Below are 22,670 nucleotides of genomic sequence, written 5' to 3'. Positions count from 1 at the left end.
TTTGGGCGGCTCTGTGGGGCGTCGTGAGGGGATAGAGGCGCTGTGAGGGTACGGAGGGGGCTGGGCGGCTCCCGGGGCGTCGTGAGGGCACGGAGGGGGCCCGAGTAGCTGCCGGGGGCGTGCGTGAGGGGACAGAGAGGGGCAGCCGGCCGGAGGGGGCTGTGAGGGGACGGCCCATGACGGGGGCATGGCCCATACGGGAAGAAGAGGCGGGTAGTTGTCCTGCTCTGGGTTTCCCCTCGGCCCCAGGCTATGCAACGCTTGTTTCCCAGAAGTATTGGAGTCCCTTACCCCCAGGATAGTAGATTTGCGGGCCCCTAGTGCGCCTGTTCATTGGAAAACACGCGTTCTGAGTCAGCCGAGTGGGGAAACCCAGCGCTGCTCAGACACATCTTGTGTATTTTCTTCCTAAACACGCAGCTCTGACTCCCTGCGGAGTCCTTGCACAGGGGCTCAGAAAGCAGTAGTCAGTCTCACTGGTGGTGGTGGGACCCTGAACCCCTCTCACTTTGCCTACAGCTGGTATGAATCTAACAGTTTCTCTATTGGTGATGCTCAGACTTTCACTGCTGTGTTTTTGAAGCGTGGCGCCATTGCCCAGGTTTTGGATAAATGACTCTTGGGAGAATGGGAGCAGCAAGTAAAATTGAATCCTGCATCCTCTGGTTTGCAATGGACATTAAAGTTTATTTGTTTAAAAGAATATTTACAGGTGGGTAATGATAAAAGGAGCTCTCCTTATGTATCTGGCCATCCAAGCTGCAGTAGTACTAATTCCTGTAAGCGTATACTAATTGCTGAAGTGTGGAAAGAATGGAGAAGAAAGATGATGATGCATTTTTTCCTCATCTTGCGAAACAATGGTTTCACGGAAGACAGGATTCGGGCAGAGTACTGCCTGTCTTGGCCTCACATCCCTCAGCCAGCCGAGAGCTGGCTCGGGCACTTTGAGGCAAGAGTGGTTTTTGTAACAGGTACAGAGTTTCGAGGAGAGCTCTTTTAAAGCTCGCTCTTACTTGACTCGTGTCTTGCATGTAGTCATGTTGTGTAGTTACTAGAAGGTGTTCCTAGTAGAGTGATTAGGGAAGTACAAAGCCTACATAGGACTGTGGCTGCTGAACTCAAGTTTGGATACAAAAGGCACTCAGAAAGTATTGGTCAGTATTTACATGTTGCAAATTAATCTTTAGATAACTCCTCTGTGGGAGGGCAGGGGGAGGACCTCCTAGTTGCCTGACCCTCCTCTTCATCACTGAGTCACTCTGAGGATGCTGGCTGCAGTATGTAAACTTTGTGATCTGAGTAAGTAGATCAAGAGGAAGGCAACCTTAAACTGTAGTCAAATGGCAGACTTGCTGTCAACTCCAGTGCGTTACTAAGCTCTGAGGTAGGAAATGGGGCAGAGTTCTGCCCTCGTGTACTCCTCATGGGGCCCTGAAAAAGTAGATAGGGCTTTACAAGGCAGAGGCATGGGATTTGGGTTTTAGTAGGGGCTAGATGGTTTTTTAAACACAGTTTGCTTCTTGCTTATTAGGAATTTAAGACAACATTATTTAATAAGTCTCGATGCTTAGATCTTAAACAATTCAATTCATTATTCCAGTAATGTAATGCAGATGTTACAATTAAGAAACAGCCTTTCATCAGTTATAGTTTTAATTTGTTCTGTAAATAAATGATTAAACTAAGGCTATAGTATTTGACCTGAGCCTGTATAGCAGTTGTGATAGCAAGAGTCTTGGTCACTTGGTAATATCAGGACAGTACTTCCAATTATTAGTCCAGTTTGCTCATGAAGGGTGCTCTTTTTTCACAACTGGCTTTCAGTTAGTGTTACATGCCTCAAATATTTACATTTTGCAAAATATAATAGTTAATTAGCACTTGAAGTTTAAAGATACCTGATCTGTGTTTCACGTTACTCCTCTCCCCATTCCCTTGACCATCAACATTTGAACCCCTACCCTGAAGCTTTGTATCATATCAGTTACTTTAAAAAATGAGGAAACATCACAACATTCTATCGTGCAGATACCTGGCGAGTGTCCTTAGAGCACAGAGTTAATGTGTCTGAACCTAAGGGATCACTCCAGTGCTCCTTGGATTAATTTCAGTTTTAACAACAGAAATCAAGTCCCATATGCTTGATTTATAGTATGTTGATAGTATTTTTCCTTCTCCTCATATTCCTCCCCTATTAATTGACCATGGTACTTAAGAGGGACAGAAGGAAAACGTGTTTTGTTGTAAGGGGCACCAGAGAAAGGTGTTGTGCAAATATGCTGGCACAGTACTGCAACAGGCTGCAGAGCTCATGTACGTGGACACCTGCAGCAGCAGGTTCAATCCCACAAAAATCCTTCTTTATCCTGATAATAGCAGCAACTTACCATGTTGCAAGGCTGAGGGATGAAGTACGTTAGTCTGCTCTGTTGCTGGAATTCAGAAACTCGTGGTTTTGTATTCAAAAGTGCATGCGAAGTCTGAAGCCTGAAGAGCATCTGCTTTTTACACAAACATCATTCAAGGTTGGCAGCTGAGACACAGCGACCTTGGCTACGATATGGAGATCTCCAAGTGGAGCAGAACTCTCGGCTTTCCTGTCAGACTTCCCTACAATCTGTGCTATTAATCAGACACTGTGATAACACTTCTTTAGAGCTTGATTTTGGTGAATTTATTTAACCTTGTACATGGCAGGAGTTGCACAGAGCTAAATAGCAACAGAATGACATTAACTTGACCCTCATCTTGGAGAGCTGCCGAAGGAACATGTCCTTGTCAGTGCACAGAGATGGCTGTGAGCTCTGGGACCAGCAGAGCGGGGAAAAGTCAGGGGTAAAGGGTGTCTTGTCAACTGCTCTGCCAGTTTCCTCCCTTTGGAAATATTGCCAGAGCTGACATGTTGAAGGTGAAGTAAATACTAATAAAGCTGCCATTAATTAAAATTTCTTAGGGCTTCAGTGGATTAATTAAATGGTATTTAAAGATGTTAATTGTGGTGATGTATTACCGTCATCCTACAGGGCTCAGGAGAATCTAGCATGAAGTGGCACGCAAATGCTGTTTGCCACACTCCAGGAGGACTTCAGACTGCGACAAGAGACAGTACCTTAGCAGCCAACGGGAGAACAGGGAGCCCGTCCTGAGAGAGAAAGCAGGCTTACGTAGCCTGTCTGGAGAGAGATGGCAGGTACGGTGGGCAGGGGAGAAGTGATGGCTGCCTGTGAATATGTAAAGGGCGGAGTAGCATGTAATAAAGAAGGAAAATGGTTTAAGCTGAGTGGATAGCATTGGTGTGGGAACAAATTTATTCAGCTGGCCGTGACAAAGTTTAGTTTGGAAGGTGGGTAGTTCCTAGCTGTAACTGTGTTTTGGAGCAGTCTTTGGACTCCAGGTGGATTCAGCAGAGGAAGCTCGATCTGCCTGAAAGGCCCATCTGATGCAGTGGGAAAAGGCACAGCTACCCTGAGAGCCTCTGCTGCTTTTAGTTTTCTAAAGCCCATTCCATTCTGATGATTTGTCCATTTCTTTGCTAAGTAAGTTGCAAGAGGGGAAAAAAAGGTTAAATTGCAGCAGTTTGGGAGGTGGATGAGAAGCCACAGAAAGTGCTTCCTATATAGAAATTGAAATGGGGGAAAAAAAAATCCCCTGCCACAGAGTCAAGTTGATTTCTGCAGATGTCTATGAAGAGTTGCTGCTGAAGATGGTCTCTTTCCATGATGCCGGCTTACCATATAGGCTCAGGTGTAAGTTACCTTCAATACCTCCCTCCCATCCCTCTTCTCTCAAGCACGTTTTGCCCAATATTCCTGGAAACAGAACTTGATTTGCAGGTTTGTAGCCTTCATCCAGCCTCGCATCTGTCAGCAGTTAGCTCCTTTCATGGAATTTTAATGAACTGTATGCTTTTAAGAGAGCATTTAGATACTTCAGCAGAAAAGCAAGAGTCAAAGCCCCTCTGCACTCAGCCTGTCCAAATGAAAGCATACCATTGGCAACATTTAATCCCTTTTGCTCACTTCCGAAGTCAGAGCTGCACATATTCCTAATTTTTTCCCACCCAGTCAGTGTCACGAGAGGGCGAGCCAGAAAAACAATTCCCCTACCCCACGCACAAGCCACTGTCTATATTGAGATCTGAATTTTCCAAGGGAGTGGATGGGATCCTGACATCTGGATTTAATCCAGACTCAAATTCCAGGCTTAGATCTGAGAACTTCCACCTCCGGTCCTGAGACCAGCAGTTTTTAGAGAGAACTTAGTTTACCTTTTAAGGCAAAATTTGAGGGTTGCGATAGTAGCTGCATAGTGAAAATTCTTCCCATGCTGAATTTCTTTAGCAGATTTTCCTCATTTGGATCCAGTGTCTTCTTTACGTGACAGAACAGGAAATCTCATTTCTCTCTAGGACCCTCTAATCGGTAGAGAATTTGACCAAGCTGGAAGAGCTGCTGAATGCTGAGGCACGTGCAACCTGTTACAGAGCGACTAAGCAGCACCCTGTTTCACAGACGCAGGCCAGGCAAGCTTCTTACCCCATCTCATACAAACAAGTGTCGAGTTGTTTTTCTCCCCACTGTAATGGATAGCTTTTAAAATTCATGAGCTGCCGGCGGGTCCTCACAAGGGTGTTGGGTCAGGATGCTTTTGCCCGTCTGCTGGGCCCCAGGTGCTGCCCATTGATGCAGAGGAGTTTGGTCTCTTGGCAAGGTCCCATTACAGGGGCATGACTCATGCTCAGCTGGGACAGCGGGAGCTGTTGCCGCCCTCATACGAGGTACCCTGCCCTTCTACTGAAGGGCACTACTCCCACACCGGGGCTGCTGTGGTCTACAGCCCATCTGATTAACACATCCAGCAGTCATTTATCTTAATTCCAGAATATCTCCCTGACATCCCTCCAGTTGCTTCAGATGTGGAAAATCACACAATAGTCTTTTTTTCATCTTGCATCCTTGAGTTTGTCTTGCTTTGTGCAGCACACAGCAGGAAATGATACATGAATCTTTCCAGCTACTGTGAGCTTTGCTGCATTTGCAATGATTTGCATTCACACCCTTGTTTGCTCCTCTCTCACACAGTTTCCTCCTTCTCTTAGAAAGAACCAGTAGACTCCAACCAGTATATGTTTAGTTAGGATTATTGCTGGGCTTCAGCCTGTCATTTTTCTTGCATATCTCAGCCCTCATTTCTCCTCATTAGCTACTCGGGCAAAGAAACCACCTTTTATGTCCAGCTTGGGAGCTTGAACTCTCTACGTAGTCAGCAGAAAGCAGAAGTACCTTAGAAAAAGTGAATCTGAGCGCTTCCTGTATCAAGGTGTGAAAGGGTGGGGAAAGGACTTAGCTCTGAAGTCAGAGCTCTCTACAGCTGTCTATAACTGGAGTTTCCAGAAAGGAATTAAGTAGATAGCCTGCTGCTCTCTATATAGGAAGGGCAGCTGACAGAGCAGAGAAAGAAGTGGGTGTTGTCTTTGTCTGAATTTAAACGCTCCAGGCCCAGAGAGACGCTCAAGTCATGTTTATATAGTAGAACACCTTTGCTACAGCAGGTAGCTCTAGTGAGCTCCTACTGCTGCTCATATCTGCGTTAGTGTGGGCATGGGCAGGAAGGTGGAAGTCAGAGCGGAGGAGGATTGTAAAAGTCCTTGAAAACAAGAAATCAACCCCCAGCAGTGAAAAATGCTTTGCTGGAGCCTATGGGCTGTCTCTTTTAAAGCAATGTCAATGTCAGGACTTTTCTGTCAAGCAGAAGATTGCTAGAAATCAAGGGCGTACCTTGTTCTCTCCCTCTCGCCCTGTAAAATTGCCCTGGTTTTGGCTGGGATAGAGTTAATTTTCTTCATAGCAGCTTGTATGGGGCTATGTTTTGGATTTGTGATGAAAATAGTGTTGATAACACAGGGATGTTTTAGTCATTGCTGAACAGTGCTTGCACAGCATCAAGGGCTTTTCTGTTTCTCACATTGCCCTGCCAGCAAGTAGGCACCCCCTCGTGCAAGGGGGTGCACGAGAAGTTGGGAGGGGATGACCCCAGCTGACCAAAGGGATATCCCACACCATATGACATCAAGCTCAGCAATAAAACTGAGGGGTGGAGGTTGGCTGGGGCTGCTGTTGCTCAGGGACTGGCTGGGCATCGGTCAGTTGGTGGTGAGCAATTGTTTTCTTTTGCATCACTTGTTTTTCTTGGTTTTGATGTTTTTTTTTTTTCTGTCTGTTGCTTTTCTCCTCTCTTTTAATTATGAAACTGTCTTTATCTCAACCCACAAGTTTTCTCACTTTTACCCTTCTGATACGCTCCCCCACCCTACTGGGGGGGAGTGAGCGAGTGGCTGTGTGGGGATTAGCTGCCTACTGGGGTTAAACCACGACAAAGAAATCATCTCTCTGACTTGTATACTTGTCCCATGGGCCCGCCACGGACACCTTACAAGGCAGTAGCATATTCAAGTGCCCTCACTCCTCCCCAGTCACCCCGGACTCAGTTTGACACAGTAAGTTAAATCCTTTGTGTAAATTGATGTAGTTTTGTTTGTCAAAATGGAGATTTGCTGACTAGACAGGTTTTTAATCAGTACTATTTCCTGCAGATGTACATGCTACCTTTCTTTTCCCAGGTGTAGTAATACAAATAAGATTGCCTTTTCAGCCTGGAAATACGGATAAAGGCATCCTGTGAAGTCCTAATAGTCTCTGATGTCTTTTGGGCAGGTGAAAATGATAGGATTTCAAAAGGCTGTCACCTTAAAATGTCTGTTGTAGGTACAGTACACCTACAAGCCAGGCTAGTTGTTGTGGTTTGTTTCAGCAAAGGCTTATTCTCTTATGCATCCGGTATTTTAATTTCTTCTGCAAGGATCAGTATTTCAGTGAAGCAAGGAGAAGCATTTCAGAATGAAATACCTGCTGATAACATGAGAAGCTGGGGGAAAATCCCCCTCCTGACTAGACCCAAGCTGGGAATTCCTGTGTGGGTGTTATCCCGTGAATGGGTACCCAGTGAGGCAACAGGACTCTTCTGTTACCTGGGTGGCTTTTCTTATCCAGCTATTCCATAGCATTAGATGTTGCTGGTCTTAAGACCAGTCTTAAGAACTGTCTTGGAGAAAGCAAGCAATAAACAGAGGGAAGTATAAAGCAGTTTTGATCTTTTATTGTTTCCATCAATGGTCAGGGAAACTTTACAGTTAAAAAATCAGTTGTTATAGTTAATACTAGTTGCTATAGTTGTATAGTCAATTAGAATTAGCTCCTTGAAAGCAACGATTCAAAGGGTTGAGAGGGAAGTGGCCAAGCAGTAGAGCAGAAGGATGCCTCACATCTAAGTGGAGGTGTTCCAGACATGAAAATAGCATGAAAGTGTGTGGCAACAGAGGATATGAAATATCAAAGGGCCAAACCCGCTCCTGTGAGTGGGAGGAGAGTCTGTGTAACACCATAGCCGGTGTGCCACAGCAGAAAGCTGTAAGGATGAGCTACAGCCTTCTTGGTGTCCAGGTCCTTCCTCTGCAAATCTTTCCATCTCCCAGTGTAAGTGTTGGTGTGTTCTGCCCATGGGGTTTGCTGTGCTATTTTGCAATAGCTCTTGTTGCTTAACCTTTGAGGTGCAAGATGTATTGTTCCTCCTCGTGCTCTAAAGATTATAGATAAAGTTAGAGGGTGGTGATAAGGTATAAAAATGAGAAGTGTGTCAGCAATAGGGAAGAAGGGGACAGTGCTGAAATATTAAGGGAGGAGATTAGCACATCATATCTCCAAATCAGAACTTGGGAGCTGCAGACTAGAGAAACTCTGTGACATATTCAGGTTATTCGAGTATATGAGGCTTCTATTCCTTGTTTGCCTTTGCACTGAACTCTTCAAAAAGAAGAAAAAAACTGGCAAGTGCTCTCTTTGCACTGTCTTACAAACAGCCTAAGTCACGCAAAGCTCTGGGCTCTACTTTCAAGGCTCCTGGGCCACTCTGCCTGCCAAGCAGCACAGGCGGTACCAGAAGGAGTGCAAGTGAGGACCAGCCAGGACAGCTGGGATGGGAGGTTTCTTGGGGTACTGTGACCCTGCTGGCAGCCTTTTCTGCATGTAGTTTATTTGACCTGATGGTTTTGCAGCTGCTTTGAACACCATTCCAGCTGAGATCTACGGGGCCAGAGGACTCAAAGGAGCGAGTTGTCTCTGACTTGGTGTGCTGAGCAAACCTAGTCTTGTCAGGTGTTGGCTTGGGTTGGTGGTAATGTTTGGAAAAGGTTTAGTGTGTTGTTCTTGTATCTCCAGGAGACGTGGTAAAGAACCTGGAGTATCTAATGTCTTCTTTCAGGAAACCCTCCACTTAATCAGGCAAGATGCATGTGCTTTCTCTTGGAAATGCACATTGTCCCAGCCCTGGGCGAAGAAGAAAAAAGCTGATTCTAGAAAATGTCCTACAAAGAGATGGAAGTGCAAACATTGCATAACACAAATGTTGAAAGGGATCAGCTGAGAAATTAAGACTGAAATGGCAAAAATACCTGGGGTTAAGTCATTCTCTTTACTTCTGTGCCCAGTTTCTCATGTCGAATTGATTGTAAGAGCAAACCAAGGGAGAGTAGAGCGTTATTGCTGGCTTAGCATTAGTGATGGATGATGCGATTGACCTGTGTGCTGTGATTTTACATAGAGCTCTGCCAATCTTACGGAGCTTTTATATACTTTAGAAAATCTAGTCTCTTCAGACGTGCAAGTTGCAGCACTTTGCCCAAAAATTCCTGCAGCCATCCCACAGGCTCCTAGGAGAATTAGAGTATAGTTGTGATGGTTTGGGGTTGGTTTTTTTAAGTACTTCCAATCTTGATTTTTAAAGACCTCTAGTCTTGACAAGTCTCTGCTTCAAAGTTTAACTTGAAAAAGCAATTCAGAGTTCATGTTGTCAAAAAGTTGCATCTTGTTTCCAGTGTGAAATTTGATAATGTGTTAATTAAAAAGAAATTAATTCAACATTAGTACAGGAAACGTCTCCTGAGACACCCCCCCTCTTAGCACTGATAAGGGGTGATTGATCACATAGGGAAAAAGTACCACGCCATGTGAAAATGTGGTATGGAGGGGTGGTGGCTCTATGTGGAGAGGTAATTTGGGGTGAAGGGTAACTGATTCTCTCCAGCCATCAGTAGCACCAGCAAACTTTCAGATTAACTGCACTGCACAAGGCTACTACTGGGATGCTCGGGTTTAAGCAGTGGCTGAACTGTTTCCCCAAAAGCCCTGATGACAGTTATGGGTTTCTGTTGTTTGGCACTTTGAAGTCTGCAAATACAGCACAGCTGGCATGCATTATTTCAGTGTTTAACAAGCAGAGAGGTGGCTGGGTTGCTTTGCCACGTTTTTCCCCGGCCCGTTCACTACTTAAAGGTTAATTCTTCTGCCTCTGATGGAGTGTGCTGAGCAATCTCTGTGTCTGGGTGGGTGTGAGGTAGGGCTTTTTTGCCAAGCTGCATTTTGTGAGGCAACGATGTCTTGGAAGAAGCAGTTTTGGGGAGAGATGTCATGCTGGGCAACACACACTTACTACGCCAGGCTCTAAGATATGAAGCAGACGTTCATCCTGTCCAACCTGCAGCAGGAATGAGACCCTGTAGTGGAGGGTGGAGTACCTGGGAGGGGGACAGCCACCACTTCAGCCACAAAACAGGAGCCAACACCAATATGCAAAGGTGTGCAAACCCTCTGGATCCTTGTGCTATCTAGCGCTGAAATCCAGAAGGGTCCTCAGGGCTTGTGTAGTGCCTGGCCTTGCTTGCACTTTGGCCAGAGGAGGGAGAGAGGAGGCTGGTGCTTGGCACAGCAAACAAGTGTGCTGCTTTTCTGTGGGTGAGTGAAGGGGGCAAGCTCTGGGTTCCCTTCTGAGCCTTTGGGACCACAGATTGCTCCACACTACCTGCGCCCTCTGTACTGCTGTCTCAGAAAGGTGATAACTTTTCCTATGTTTGCTTCAGCTTGGTTCGCAAAACTGTGTGTCTCCTCCACAGCAAAAACCCTGTCAAGATATGTTTACCATGAAGGATGATGAGATTTTGAGCAAGTAATTGAGATTTAAAGCTCCAATTACAAGAGCGAATAAACTAGAGCTGCTTCCTAATCTTGTGTTTTAATTGGAAGAAGTGATTTCACTACATCCTTCCCAAAGTTCCTGCACTGTCTCTTGGGCTTGATAGCCAGTGACCTAGTTTTCATGGAGTGATCTCGTGGCGGTGCAGTCCCTCATCCAGCTGCACTTGGATGGGGGAGAACAGCGCATGTATATGGTGATGGTGCATATGCCTGGAGTTTGAGTGCTCTGCTATTCAGAGTTTCCTTGGGTAGAAATACTGTTTTTATGTTTACTTGGCAGCTTTTCTCCTTGCTGCTTGTTCTGGTTTAATTATATGGAGTCTTGTCTGTTCCCTGGTGTGCTGTCAGTTGTGCATGTTGCTGAATACAATGCCTTTCAGGGTGGTAGTGAGCACAAGTGACACCTTAAAAAGGGTCCCTGGAGACATGGCTTTAGTACTAAGCTGCCCCCATCTCCCAACAATTGTCAGTTTAGGGCTTATTAGTCACACATCCCTCCTTTGAAACAACTATTTTTAATGCTCCTGCTCTGTGCCGAGTCCTCAGAAGCCCTGTTAGGTTTTGCTGTCTTTGCCGATGGTGGCTGTTTTTTAATTGCTCAGGTGACAGAAGCGGGGCTTGAAAACTCAATCAGCATTATCTCAGCTTATCTCCCCGTCACCAGTGGATTTAAGCAGATCAAGACATTCATAGGGATCATGTGTAGATGCAAAACACAGCTAGCTGTAGAGGCCAGGGCAGATCACATGCACCTAGACTGTTATCCCAGGCGTCAGCCATCCATGCCCTTGCCCTCAGCCAGTCTCTGCCACCCCGCTGCCAGATGGGCTCTCCACTGTCATGGTTAGGGACAGGTCTTTCTGCCAAGTGAATAACCTGGCCCTGCTGGCACAGGACCTCTCCTAACTTCAGCTGCAGTGTCAGGCCCTTTTCTGCACTGACCTTGATGCCCCTTTGCAGCACCTGTGTCTCAGGGCTGTGACTGCCAGCCCAGCATGTTCATTTAACCCTCTGTGGAAGCTGAGGCAGTGCATGCAGAGAAGCTGATACCTCTTAGCTTCTCCCAGAGGAGTCAGGGGAAGAAGTGACTCGGGATAGCATACCCTGGCATAGAGGGGTGTGGGTGAGAAGAGCAGGGTTGCAGGTGAAGTGCAGTGCAGGGAGCCAGGGCTCAGCTGTCTAGCAGGATGTGGTATGGCTCCTCTGCTGGAGCCCCATGTCTGCCTGCTGTTTTCAGTCCCATCTCTCTCCTGTTTCATGGTTTATGTCAGTGTAGTTTGGGCACTGGCTAGTGAACAGGCTCCGGGCTGCTGTTGCTTCCTCGGAGGAGATGGGGAGAGCCTGGTGCGTCTGCTGGCTAAAAGCTTGTCAGAGAGCGGGCTGGGCAAAGCAGCTGCTGCTGCCAAACAGGATTTTGTCCCCAAACCTCTGGGGGCTAGGCTGGGGTCTGGCGTTACCCCTGGCCTGCTTCTGGGCTTAATGAGCTACCTTAACTGTCATGTTCCCCATGGCAGATGGGGTCTCTTCAGGATTAATTAAGGATCATAACTGTGACCTAGTTACCAGACTTGCACTATTGTTACTGGAGCTCTCTGAGCCACCAGGCTGTTTGAGAGAGCTTCTTACCCTTGTCTGCTCTGGTTACTCACTCCGTATATCCTTCTGGGACTGACTCTGAGCCCCAGGCAGGATCACGTTACATTCATTTCTCTAATAGATTCTTGCCTTACCCTTGGGTAGGCAGCTAGCTGCTTCCTGCTTGCAGTGCACCAGTCGGTGTGGGGATTGGGTATGCTGGCCTACATCTTTTGCAGTGTTGTCTCCTGTTTGAGAGGGGGATCTGAAGATGGGGAGAGATCAGCAGCAAGGACAGAGAGGATGGTGCTGGAGACAACATCTTGAGACAGTCCAGTTCCATTCTGCCATGCCTTAAACCATACTGATGCTGAAGGGATATCCCAGGTTCTCTCTTCTCTCGGCTACTCAAATCCTTCTCATGTCCAGTTTGTACTTTATTGTAGCAAGCTTTTAGGAATGCTTCCCATAAAGGAGCAGAAATGACTAGAGCTTGAGAAGTAAATTGAGTTCAAGCTCTTCTAACCCTGCTTCTTGCCTGCCAGATTTTCAGGTAGGGCACTGTTCCAGCTGGGGACGACTTGGTCTCGTATTCCTGTGGTCTGCAGAGCTGCTACAAACAGATCCTTCCTTCGGCTGGGGAGGGGTTGCACCACAGGGATCATGGTGGGGACTTGGCCCCTTCACATCTTCCTCCTCTCTCCTTCCCTCCCTTTGCTGCTTGTTTGAGGAGAGCTTGCCTTGCCTGGTGGATTGAGTCTCATGCAGCCAGGCCATTGCATGGGCTCACAGCCTTGTGCACAGGGGCTGCACATGGCATGTTTACTGTTCACGTGAGGAGGGGTTTATGGTGCCCCATGGAGCTGGTCCTTAACTAGCCTGATGTTCTGCTCAGGGTCTGATGGTGTCCCCGGTGGGATCCCAGCAGCTCCTGCTGATTTCAGACAGGAAGAGCATGAAGGAGGCTGTTGAGTGGGGCCCCTGGGAAACAGCGCTTCACTTTGTCCTCAGAAGCACATGCTGCAGGGGAACTGCTTGGCTTTTCTCCTCTGCCTCGGAAAACATCTCTCGTGTTCCAGTGACCTGCTTATTATGTAGGTCATCATCAGCTGGAAGGAAAAAACAATTTCAAAAGTAGGAGAAATCTAGCAGGGTTCTTCCACTGAGCAGCTCTTGCTGGAAAAGCAGGGAAAGTTGCCCTGGGGGAGGTGGCAAGCAGCTTGGCCTGTTCCTCTTCCACCCACCCTGGGCAGACCAGTTGGAGAGGGGAAACTCTGCAGCTGGAGGGATGTGCGATACCCTGAAAGCAAGCAGATCCAGTGTGCCCTGTGATGGGAGAACAGTGCATTAAGGTAGACAATAGGGACTTGACTTGAGTGGTCAGGGTTGTTTGTCCTTTAATGACTTTCTTGGGCTTGTTTTTGGTAATTAGGAGGTTGTTTCTGCTGGTCTTACCTTGGTCATGTGTCTGCACAGCGAGACCTGTACCATATGTGCTGGAGGAGCAGTCCCTGCTGGGAGACAAGACTGGGAGACAAGGGGTAAAAAGGGGACACAGAACAAGCAAATGCCTCTGGATGCCAGAAGTAAAACTGGGACCCAAACCAAAATTCATCTCAGTGTCATTCCAGTGCCATTACCCTGGGGCTGCTCCACTTTGCTCGTACCAGATCTGACACCTTGTGATACCCGCTGAGAAAAGAGAAAGCCCTTAGCATAAACTCCTGACTGTAACCTAAGCAAGGGACAAATTGCTCTGTGAACAACAGGTTTGGTGAAGTCCGACATCGCTCATACTTGCCTCTGATGCAGTAACTCTTAATACTCCTCACTATCCTCACTTCTCTCCCAAATCCCCTAAATACCAACTGGGCTGGAGGCACCCTGTGCCCTGGCTACTTCCTGCTTTGGGAAGTGTGTGTGTGTGTTTGCTGCCTAGCTAGCAGGCAGTCCTTTCCTTAGCAGGAGCGCAAATGTGGCTCCCCTCTCTACTTGCTCACTGAGGCATTTACCTTTTCCTTCAGAATACATAGAAATGTGATGCTTTTGAGACAGCCAGGCTTCTCAGGAGAAGCTGAAATCACTCACAGGCTTCACTAGTAATCAAGGTGAGGCAACATGATCTCGTAAGTTGTTAACCTAGGAAATGAGATTTCAATATGCTACGTTTTTGGCGATGAAGAGGTGTATGGGGAGGTGGGTTGTGCAGCAAGCAGAGAGCTCTGCTTTGCTGTTTGCTGGGTCCCCTCCTTGAGTTCCCATCATAGCTATGTGGCTGCTCACTGTAGCAGGGCTGGCTGAGCTGGGCACTTGTGCTGTTGCTGCATTCACCCCTGCGAAGCCTGAGTGAAGCCCCTCCAGTTGCAGGAGGCTTCTGGTACACTCTTGTGCTTGAAGGTGCGACTGATCTTTTCCCAGAATACAGGTTCTTGCAGAGCTGCTTGCTTTGTTTCAGATGTGCTCATCTCCTGCAGCCATTGCTCCTCGCTTTATACCAGCATCTGCTGCACTCTCTAGATAAAGCATGTACATCTGTCTGTGACTGGACTGTCCTCCCTCTTCAGCATCTTGATCTTGGTGGTTTCTATTTAATATATGAAGATGTCTCCGCAGATGCCAGTTCCCCTGCCTTGTTGATCCTTAGCCAGCACACGGAGGGTCATCTCTGACTCCTGGCCCACCAACTCAGTGAGGCCAAGCAGTGAAAAAACTTTCTTCTCCAATTTTAACTTCCCTAGGGGCTGTGCCAACGTATTTGTTCACCTGCCAGGTGAATCACACATTCTCCCACTGTCTGGGCAGACTCCACCAATGTGCAGCAGGGCTGGGAGGGGGGAGACAAAGCAGCTAGTGGTGGATGGTGGCTCATGGGTGCTAGTGCCGGAGCTGCTGAGCCCGGAGCCTGGTGGCCAGGGGAGCCCTGTGCTTCCCCCTCCAACTCGGACAGGTCAGCTGCAGCTCTGGGAGCGAGTCTCATGGGCTGCTCCTAAGCCAAGTCCAATTCTTGCTTTAGAAAAGAAGGACTGTCCTTTTCTGAAAGACTGCTGATCCCTCTTCTAAACTACTGGTTTTGTGTGAGTCAGAGCTTGGTGGCTTCCCAGGGCAAGGCCTGTTGCTTGTAGCTTATTAGCTGTCTAACCCAAGGGTAGGCAGTCCTCCTTGTCTCATCACACCACAGTAGTCTAGGGAGAAGTCAATGTAGGAAGCAATACAGCAATGAAATTTTGAACAGAATGACATTTTTTTCACCTACAGTAAAAAGATATCTCCCATGCTTTGTGCACCCACGTGGAGCAGAGCATTAAGAAAGCAGGCATGTATCTTAGCTGGAGGCACTGCCATGTGATCTGCCAGTGTACCGCAGACAGCTTGGAAGTCTTACTCAAGATGTAGAATTAGGGTAAGTTCCTAGCACAAGATTTTTCCAAGTTAGATGGGATGGGTTCCCTGAGGCTGGCATTGTCACGTTTGCTTGGTGGGTCCCTGCACAATGAGGCTGCTGCGTGCTGTAGACAGCAGAGTGCTGGAGCTGTCATGTACTTGTGGTGAGAACGTCAAGGATAGCCTGTTATCTTTGCTTGGAGGAAGGGTTTGATTAGAAACTGTCTCATAAATGTGTCGTTACTGAATGAGTTGCTCCTTCAGTATGTATGAGCCATCTCCATATATGTGCCAAGTGCATCTGTCCTGGACAGGTATGCAGCTGGTCTAAAGTAAAGCAGATAAGCTTTCCTCATCACAAGCTTTTCCTCATCAAGCTTTTTCTAAATTGCTCCCTGCGTGGAGCAATTCTCCAACAATATTAAGCACAGCAGCAGGGGTGAGTCAAGCAGATCTCGTCAAGGCTGCCCTATTTTTTCTCTTTTTGGTTTTATTATAAATCAAATCCACTGTGTCACAGGGCACAGTGCTGTTCCCAGCATGATTGGTGGCAACAAATAGCTACCCAGGAATGGTATGTATTGTGTGGTAGCTGGGGAGAACCTCCTGTTCCCAACATCTCCGGCTTGTCTGGGGCTTGTTCCCATGAAATTGTGGAACTTAACTAAAGGATGATTGGGCTGTGAAAATATCATTTTAACCACTGATTAACTGAGTTTACTTACTTGTGTCTCATTGTCTTCAAAAGTTGGTGAGGTCATAAATTTAGCAAGATGGAGCATCTAACTCAAGTTCTTAAATGGGAAGCAGGGTGACCTGGTGTGGTAATGAACGGTGATACTTTCCCGAGGGAGTAACAGGTGTTATGGTCCAGACGTAAACCAGTCCCAAGGTATCGGAGGGCAGGTTGAGACCTATGCAGGCAGGCTGGGGTTCTTGCACCTCCTTGGAAAGTGTCTGGTGTTGCTCTGGATAAGAGATGAGGTTAGGCAGCCCTTGGACTTGACTGGCTGAGATGGAGGCGTCGGCAGCACTCCACCTAGCCTGGGGCTCTGCACAGCTTTCTGTTGCAAGAGCACATCTCCCATTTGCTCAACTTTGCTTAGCCCATCTCAAGATAAGTCTTGATATTGTTTAATGCAGGTTTTCACCCAAACCACGGGACAACAGTTTAGTGGTTACTGTAGCCTCAGATGTTACTGAACTATTGTGGGTAGTGGAAGAGCTGTACTAGAACATGGAGGGTCTTTAAAGTAAACACCAGCCTGGGTTTTGAATAATAATCAGGGCTGCTAGTGAGTAGCTGTCCCACCAGTTACTTGTCTTGCAAGCTTCAATTGTCCTATGAATGAAACAACCTTTATTTGAATTAATCTCAAAGTAGAGGGTGCTTGAAGGAGTAAAACACCTTGGCTGTTCATGCTGCAGTGAGCTCGCTGCAACCTGGGGTTGCTCTTTCCTGCATGTCCCCCACCCTGCCGGTGCTCAGGTCCTGGCTTCCACCTCTGGGGTGGTGCAGTGGCCCCAGCCCAGACCTGGGCTGCCCAGGGCAGGAGTGAGGAGCGCAGCTGGGCCCTGCCAGGCAAGAGAGGAAGGACATGGAGATGACTGTGCGCCTCTGGATGCATGTCGAGGGAGGTGAGGAGGCAGGGTAAGGTCACTGGAAGCTCGAACTGATGGTCTTAGCGTGGCTCTGCTCTTTCTGCAGCCTGCAAGCAGATCCTAGCAGCTTCTGTCCCTGTCCCTGCACTGCCCCCTTCCACTGCCCCCCACGGTATTTTCAGACACTGCCCAGTAAAGCAGGCAGGATACCCTTCCCACCAAGCCTTCATCAAGAAGAATGAGATGGCTTAATTACAACCAGACAAAGCCTTAAGGATCACAGCTTCCAGTACACCACTGGCATATCTAGTTGCTCAGCCCAGTGTGGCTACTGCAGCTTGGAGTGGGACCACGGAGGGAACTGGCTTTACAGCTCTCTTGTGCTGGGTGAGATCGTGTTGGGGACAAGAAAATAGACCAGTGTCCCAGCATGAATCAGCCATCCATTTATATACAGCTACTGCTTCTCCAGTGGTACCAGGCAGTCCTGCAGGGTGACGGGCTGCAAGGATAAAGGACTGACTCTCCTCTTGTGACAGGAGGGTTTATGCTAGGCAGTTGTAGCTGGCTACTGTTTGTGAGAGAAGAACAAGATTCCAGATTTGGACAGAAGAGCTTCCCTACTGTCTGGGCATTCAGGGCTGAAGATCTGGTAGCTAGATCATGACTGTTCAAACTTTTTGCTTTGGAGGGTCAGGCCATATTCTCTGGGAATTGAGGAGATGAGGCTACAAACAAGAATTTTCTGATTTGATGCCTTTTCAGATTTGGTATTGCAATTCTCTTGCATTTTAAAGGATTTTTGCTAGGCTATTAAATGATTCACTACTGGCTTCCTTTTCCATCTGTTTTAAGCTGAACTTCATGATGGCCCACGGTTGTGCTGTGGTTGTGCTGACTGCCTGCCAGCTGCTTTGAATGTGGTGGCCATGCTTCAGTTCAGTGAAAAGCTCAAAGAACAGTAAAGCTTTTAAAGATCCCTAAGGGATCTCTGAAACCACATAGCCAGTGGATAGAGACCTTACAATACACTGACCCAGAAAGAGGCTGTAGCAGACTCAAACCATGGTAGCCATGAGGAAAAAAAACCCCAAACATGCAGAAACTAATTATGCAAATACTAAATCCATGAGGGACCAGGTTTCCTTAGGTCTGCTGTTGATGTTGCATGGCAGAGGAAAAAAAGTTGCTCACAAATTAGACACCAAGTGATTGGAAAAAAATTCTGGATTGCCTGCAACTGTTTGCCAGTAGTGTAAGGCGAACAAAGGTTAAACATTAATTTCTATCTAGTATCTTCTGTACTTTTTTTCACTTGCCCAGTGGTAATTCAGTGTAGCTATCTGGAGGGTGGGATGGCACACACAGCGCTGGGGGGAAGGGGTGCTTTTGGGTGAGGATATAGTATGAACATCCACCTTTGTGCGATATCCTGCCAGGCCAGGACTGCTGTTGCCAGTTAGACCGAATGCCACTGAGCTGCCGGAGTGAACGTGTGCTGCTGTGGGACTCTGCCTCAGGCAAGGTGCTATTCGCAGCAAGCACGGGCAGGAGGATTTGGCCTTGGCATCCAGGGTTGCTTCCTCTCTGGAGTTACCCTGCTGCAGTCAGTCCCATTATGTACAGTGGTATCTTTGGGCAAATGAGAAGGTGATGACTTAGCCTGTGTTATAACCCCTGCCCTGGGTTTCTCCAGGCCCGTCAGTTATGAATCACTGTTTATTTACAAAATGCACACAAATGATATCAATACAGAGTAACGCTATTACAGATGCTGGTGTTTGGACATCAGGCTGTGTTTGCAGACTAGAGACAGAGTAGTTGCACAATCTGTGTAAGTAGTCACCCTCTCCTAAGAAAACCAGTCAGATATCTGGACGGGGCTCTGAGCAACCTGATCTAGTTGAAGATGTCCCTGCCCACGGCAGGGGGGTTGGACTAGATGACCTTTAGAGGTCCCTTCCAACCCAAACTATTCTATGATTCTATGATCTCAGTTTGTCCACCTGGCCAATTGCTTTAGCCCAGTGACCTGACTCTCTGTGGTTGCTTTTACTATGTAAGGGGTTTGATTTTCCTGCTGCAAAGGTGGTTTAGCATGCGTGGGCTTTGTATCATCTTTCCACCTCCTCTACTGCATAAAAGCATTAGGTCAAAAGCTGTAAGAGCATCATATCTGCACAGCTGTATTTCACTTGGGAAGGGGAGGCATTGTATAAAAGATATGTTTAACTTAAAACAATGAGTTTACTAGTGATTTTTTTTTTAATGCTAAAGCCTCCTCTCCACAGTCTAAGCCCAGAGCAACCACTGTGAGCGCTAATATCATCAGCAGAGCAGCAGCCACGGCTCAGGGGCAGTGTTTGGTGCTGTACCACACTGAACAAGGACATTCACCTATGTAAGAGCTTATGGTGTGGTTGTCACCAGGAACCTTTAGCTTATAATTATGTCATCTGGAGGTGAGATGAGGGTACATTTTTATAGCAGCAAGGAATTGTTCCTGTAACTGTACAAGAAACATATAAAGCAGTTGCAGTAAAATCATGCTTTTGCTGTTCAGTTGAAATTGTAAGAACAAGGCAGCCCACTCCAGAAGTGTGGCAGAAAATCTGCTCTAGCATAGTCCTGAGCTAAGGTAACAGACAACAGGTAGGTGCAAGTAGTTGTTGGGCTAGCACAAGAGAGGTGGGAGTCTTTGTTTATAATTAATGTAAATAAGCCGTGATGGAATATTCTCATACTCCTCTTCTTTGGGTCATTTTTATCCATGACACCAATGATTGCAACATCAGTGTGACTAATCCCATGCATGGGATTTATCTAAGACGTCTGTTTCATCTGAGGTTAGACTCTTTGTTTGCACAGCATGTTGTAATACTTTACAAACAAGAAGCAGAGCAGCCCTGTGTGGAGATGTCTGCCCTCTTTGGAGATGGTGGCCTGTCTTCTGCTCAGGCTCACAAGAGACAGAAGGAGGAACTAAACGCATGAGACACTTTGAGAAACAAGCCTGTAACATCCCACACCACCAGGCGAGGAGGCTTTGTTTTGCGCAAACAAAATTGAGCATTGAATACTTGAGTCTTGGCTGACTATGTGACAAGCAAGTCAGACCAAATGTCCATCCAGCTAGCAGCAGACACGAAGGGAAGATGCTGGTGTGCACTACGCTCCTGGCAATCCCCTGAGCCAGAGGATACAGCCCAGGACATAAAAGTGCTGGTGAACCTGTTCTTTCTTGATCTGCCTAACCCTTTTATGAACTTGCTTGGTTTAGATCCAGAACTTGGCAATGAGTTAGACAGTTGTGTATCATTTGGAAATGAACTTCCTTCAAAGGTATTAGTATTGTGTGTTCAGTGTCAGCTGCACTTTCCTGCCCTCTAACTCTAGGATAGCATATCACACTGTCATAAAACTTGCTGGTCTTTACAGCTCACAGTTTGAAAGGCATAAGGTTTCATTTTGGCTAAGTATCCTGTAATGTCAGCAGCTTGCATTTCTGACATCTTTTGTCATGGAATAAGTATTTATGGCAACTATGTTATGCTGGAGGGTTTCTTCCCTGAAGGTCAGGACAGTTGCAGATGAAATAGCCTATCCCTCCCTGTGCCAGTCCCTTACTCTACCTCTGCCATTTCTAATAAATTACCCTCGGAGTAATTTGACAGAACTAAATGCTGCCAACCCTAATTGTTCAAGAAGTTGACTTAGCAAGTGGGGTCCTTCCCTTCTGCCTTCTAGTTATGAGCATTTGTGGTGCACCTAGGTTTGCGATGAGGACCATTCTGCATAACTAGGAAAACAAAACACTGGATGCTCTTAGCTTGAAGTTCTCCTACCCCCTGAAATCGGACACCAGCTCTCTTCAGGGGAATATAAAATACTGAAAGATGTGTAATAAAAATAACAGGAGTTGGAAACGACTGGCCTGGCGCCTCAGCTGTATATAATTATATAACAGCGTTCAGCCACTGCCCGCACTTGGCAGAGGTACTGTCTTCTGTGAATGAAGCACCCAGCTTGAACCAGTGCTTGGCCATTCTCCAGCGCCTGGTTCAGTGTGGCACTTCTCTGGGCAGGCAGCGCCTTTCTCGTGCTGGTTCTCCAGGGAAGTCCCTCACACAGGACAAGTTTCAGTGGATCACTTCCTCATTCTGCTCTTCCACTTCTACTTGCACAGGTTAAAAGTTACCACGAGCTTGAAAATTGGGCAGTAGCCATGCAGCTCTTGAACTGGTGTACATGAATGCAGCTATGGTGGAGGCTGTGGAGCCTGCTCACATCAGCTGAAGGTCTGGTCCTTCTGGTGGTTATTCAAGAAACCAAACAAACCCTGAGGAGCAGTTGAGTGTGGTATTCCCCCTGTTCTCTTCCTGGCTGCTTGGAGCATCCCAAAGCCCAGCAGGTATTTTCCATTCGGCTGTGGTAGCAGGCTGTGTAGGTAAATACCTACATATTCAGCTGGCTGAGCAGGAGGGTTTGCGCATGTCTCCCTTTAGGCTGGTCTGGACTTTGTCATGTTCTGCCTTGCCTTCCCAGATGCTTCCTTCCGTGCTTCAATAAAGCGGGATATGGTGTCAGTTTTGGTTTGGTCTTTGGAAGAGTAAACAAAGCAGAAGGCCAAAAGCCAGCTACTTAAAACACATTCCTCTGCTGTGACTGGGAAAAAAATCTCTACTTCAGATACAAGCATCCGCTGTTTGCATTGCTCGTCCTCCTGGCAAGGGTTATGGGCTTTGTCTGCCTCACTTGGTTCGAGCCTAACTTTTCTGATATTTCCATTTTTGAGACGCCTGATATGCTGTCCCTTCCTCCCATGGATCCTGGGTTCCAGCTGCTTCCCACATCTCCAGGAGCTGATAAAAAAGATCTTGTACAACAAGGTACAGTGATAGACAGGAATGCTCTTGGTCTTGATAGGGCTTGGTTTATCTATCGGGTGCATTGCAGACCTGGCATTGAGCTGAAAGGCAGAAGCAGAGGAATGTGTCTGCTCTCCAAGAGGGAGTAAACCCGACCAAGAAATGCAGGGCTGGGTGACTTGTGGTGGGAAATGAATTCTTCTGAGAAGGCTGGAGGTGCTGCAGGGGACAGTGGCTTTTCCCACACCTCAGGATGACTCAAAGCAGCACATCTCAAAATCAGTGTAGCTGTAGCGCCTCTCTTTTTTTTTGACTTGTCCATCTTCCTGTGACAACCATCTCCTTTCTTCTTTCTTTCCCTTTCTGCTTTTGCAGGAGAGAATGGAATGAGCGCTTCCTGAAGGTAGAGATGGGAGAGATGGCTGCGATCACTGGGTCCTGGCTCTCCACCTCACAGGGTTTGCCCTGCTGCCAGCAACTGCACATTGTTTGCTGTTCCTTGGCTTGTGTGAACACTTGATGAGCTCCACCCTTGGAGCAAGCCTAAGTTGCTGAGGATTTTCCACAGATTAAGTGAAAGCCAAAAGCTGAATATGGACACTTTTCAAGGGTCAGAACGTGTTAGGAACTGGCTTGTTAGTTGAATCTGTGTTTTGGGTGGAGGATTTTGCAATCCATTTGCAAAAGTCTGAAGGTAGACGGTGAAATACCTTCTGCTCCTTCCATTTCCCAGCACTTAATGCAGTATTAAAGCTCTATTACAGCATTTTGAAAGACTCACGCTTAGATATAAACCATTCTATAGAGGAAATACTGTACAGTAATGTTTGTGCTGCTCCCTTGTCCTGCTGCTGGTGAATCTCCCTCTGTTGACAAGCTCTTCATTCATTGGCATGATAGCAGCAAGCCCGCTTTTAGCACTGCTTCCAAACTTAGCCAATGCTTAGAACAGATTGTTAGAGAACAGTAACCTGGGACTGCTAACAAGGTGAGCTCAGGTGTTGTTCTGGGCTCTCAGCTGTGTGCTGGTTCTCTGTCACCTTAGAAATAGCCTCCCCTGTTATAGAGCTCACAAAATGCTGCAGCCAACCTGCCTCACACTGGGCTGCAAGAGAGAGAGAAGCAGGAGCTCAGATACTGGGTACCATAGATGGTT

General features: G+C 47.1%; 1 long non-coding RNA gene across 1 annotated transcript; it reads left to right on the top strand.

Annotated features, from left to right (window-relative positions):
* Nucleotides 1-220: 220 nt before the first annotated feature.
* Nucleotides 221-22,280, top strand: LOC143163925 (uncharacterized). The gene is made up of 5 exons (XR_012995994.1): nucleotides 221-712; nucleotides 3,027-3,193; nucleotides 20,833-21,057; nucleotides 21,442-21,535; nucleotides 21,890-22,280. It is a non-coding gene; the product is annotated as an uncharacterized LOC143163925 (long non-coding RNA).
* The last annotated feature ends 390 nt before the right edge of the window (nucleotides 22,281-22,670 follow it).

Source organism: Aptenodytes patagonicus, chromosome 8, assembly GCF_965638725.1.
Source record: "Aptenodytes patagonicus chromosome 8, bAptPat1.pri.cur, whole genome shotgun sequence".
NCBI classification, from domain to species: Eukaryota; Metazoa; Chordata; class Aves; order Sphenisciformes; family Spheniscidae; genus Aptenodytes; species Aptenodytes patagonicus.
Note: the sequence above shows the minus strand (reverse complement) of the source record. Positions and strands in the feature narration are given on the sequence as shown.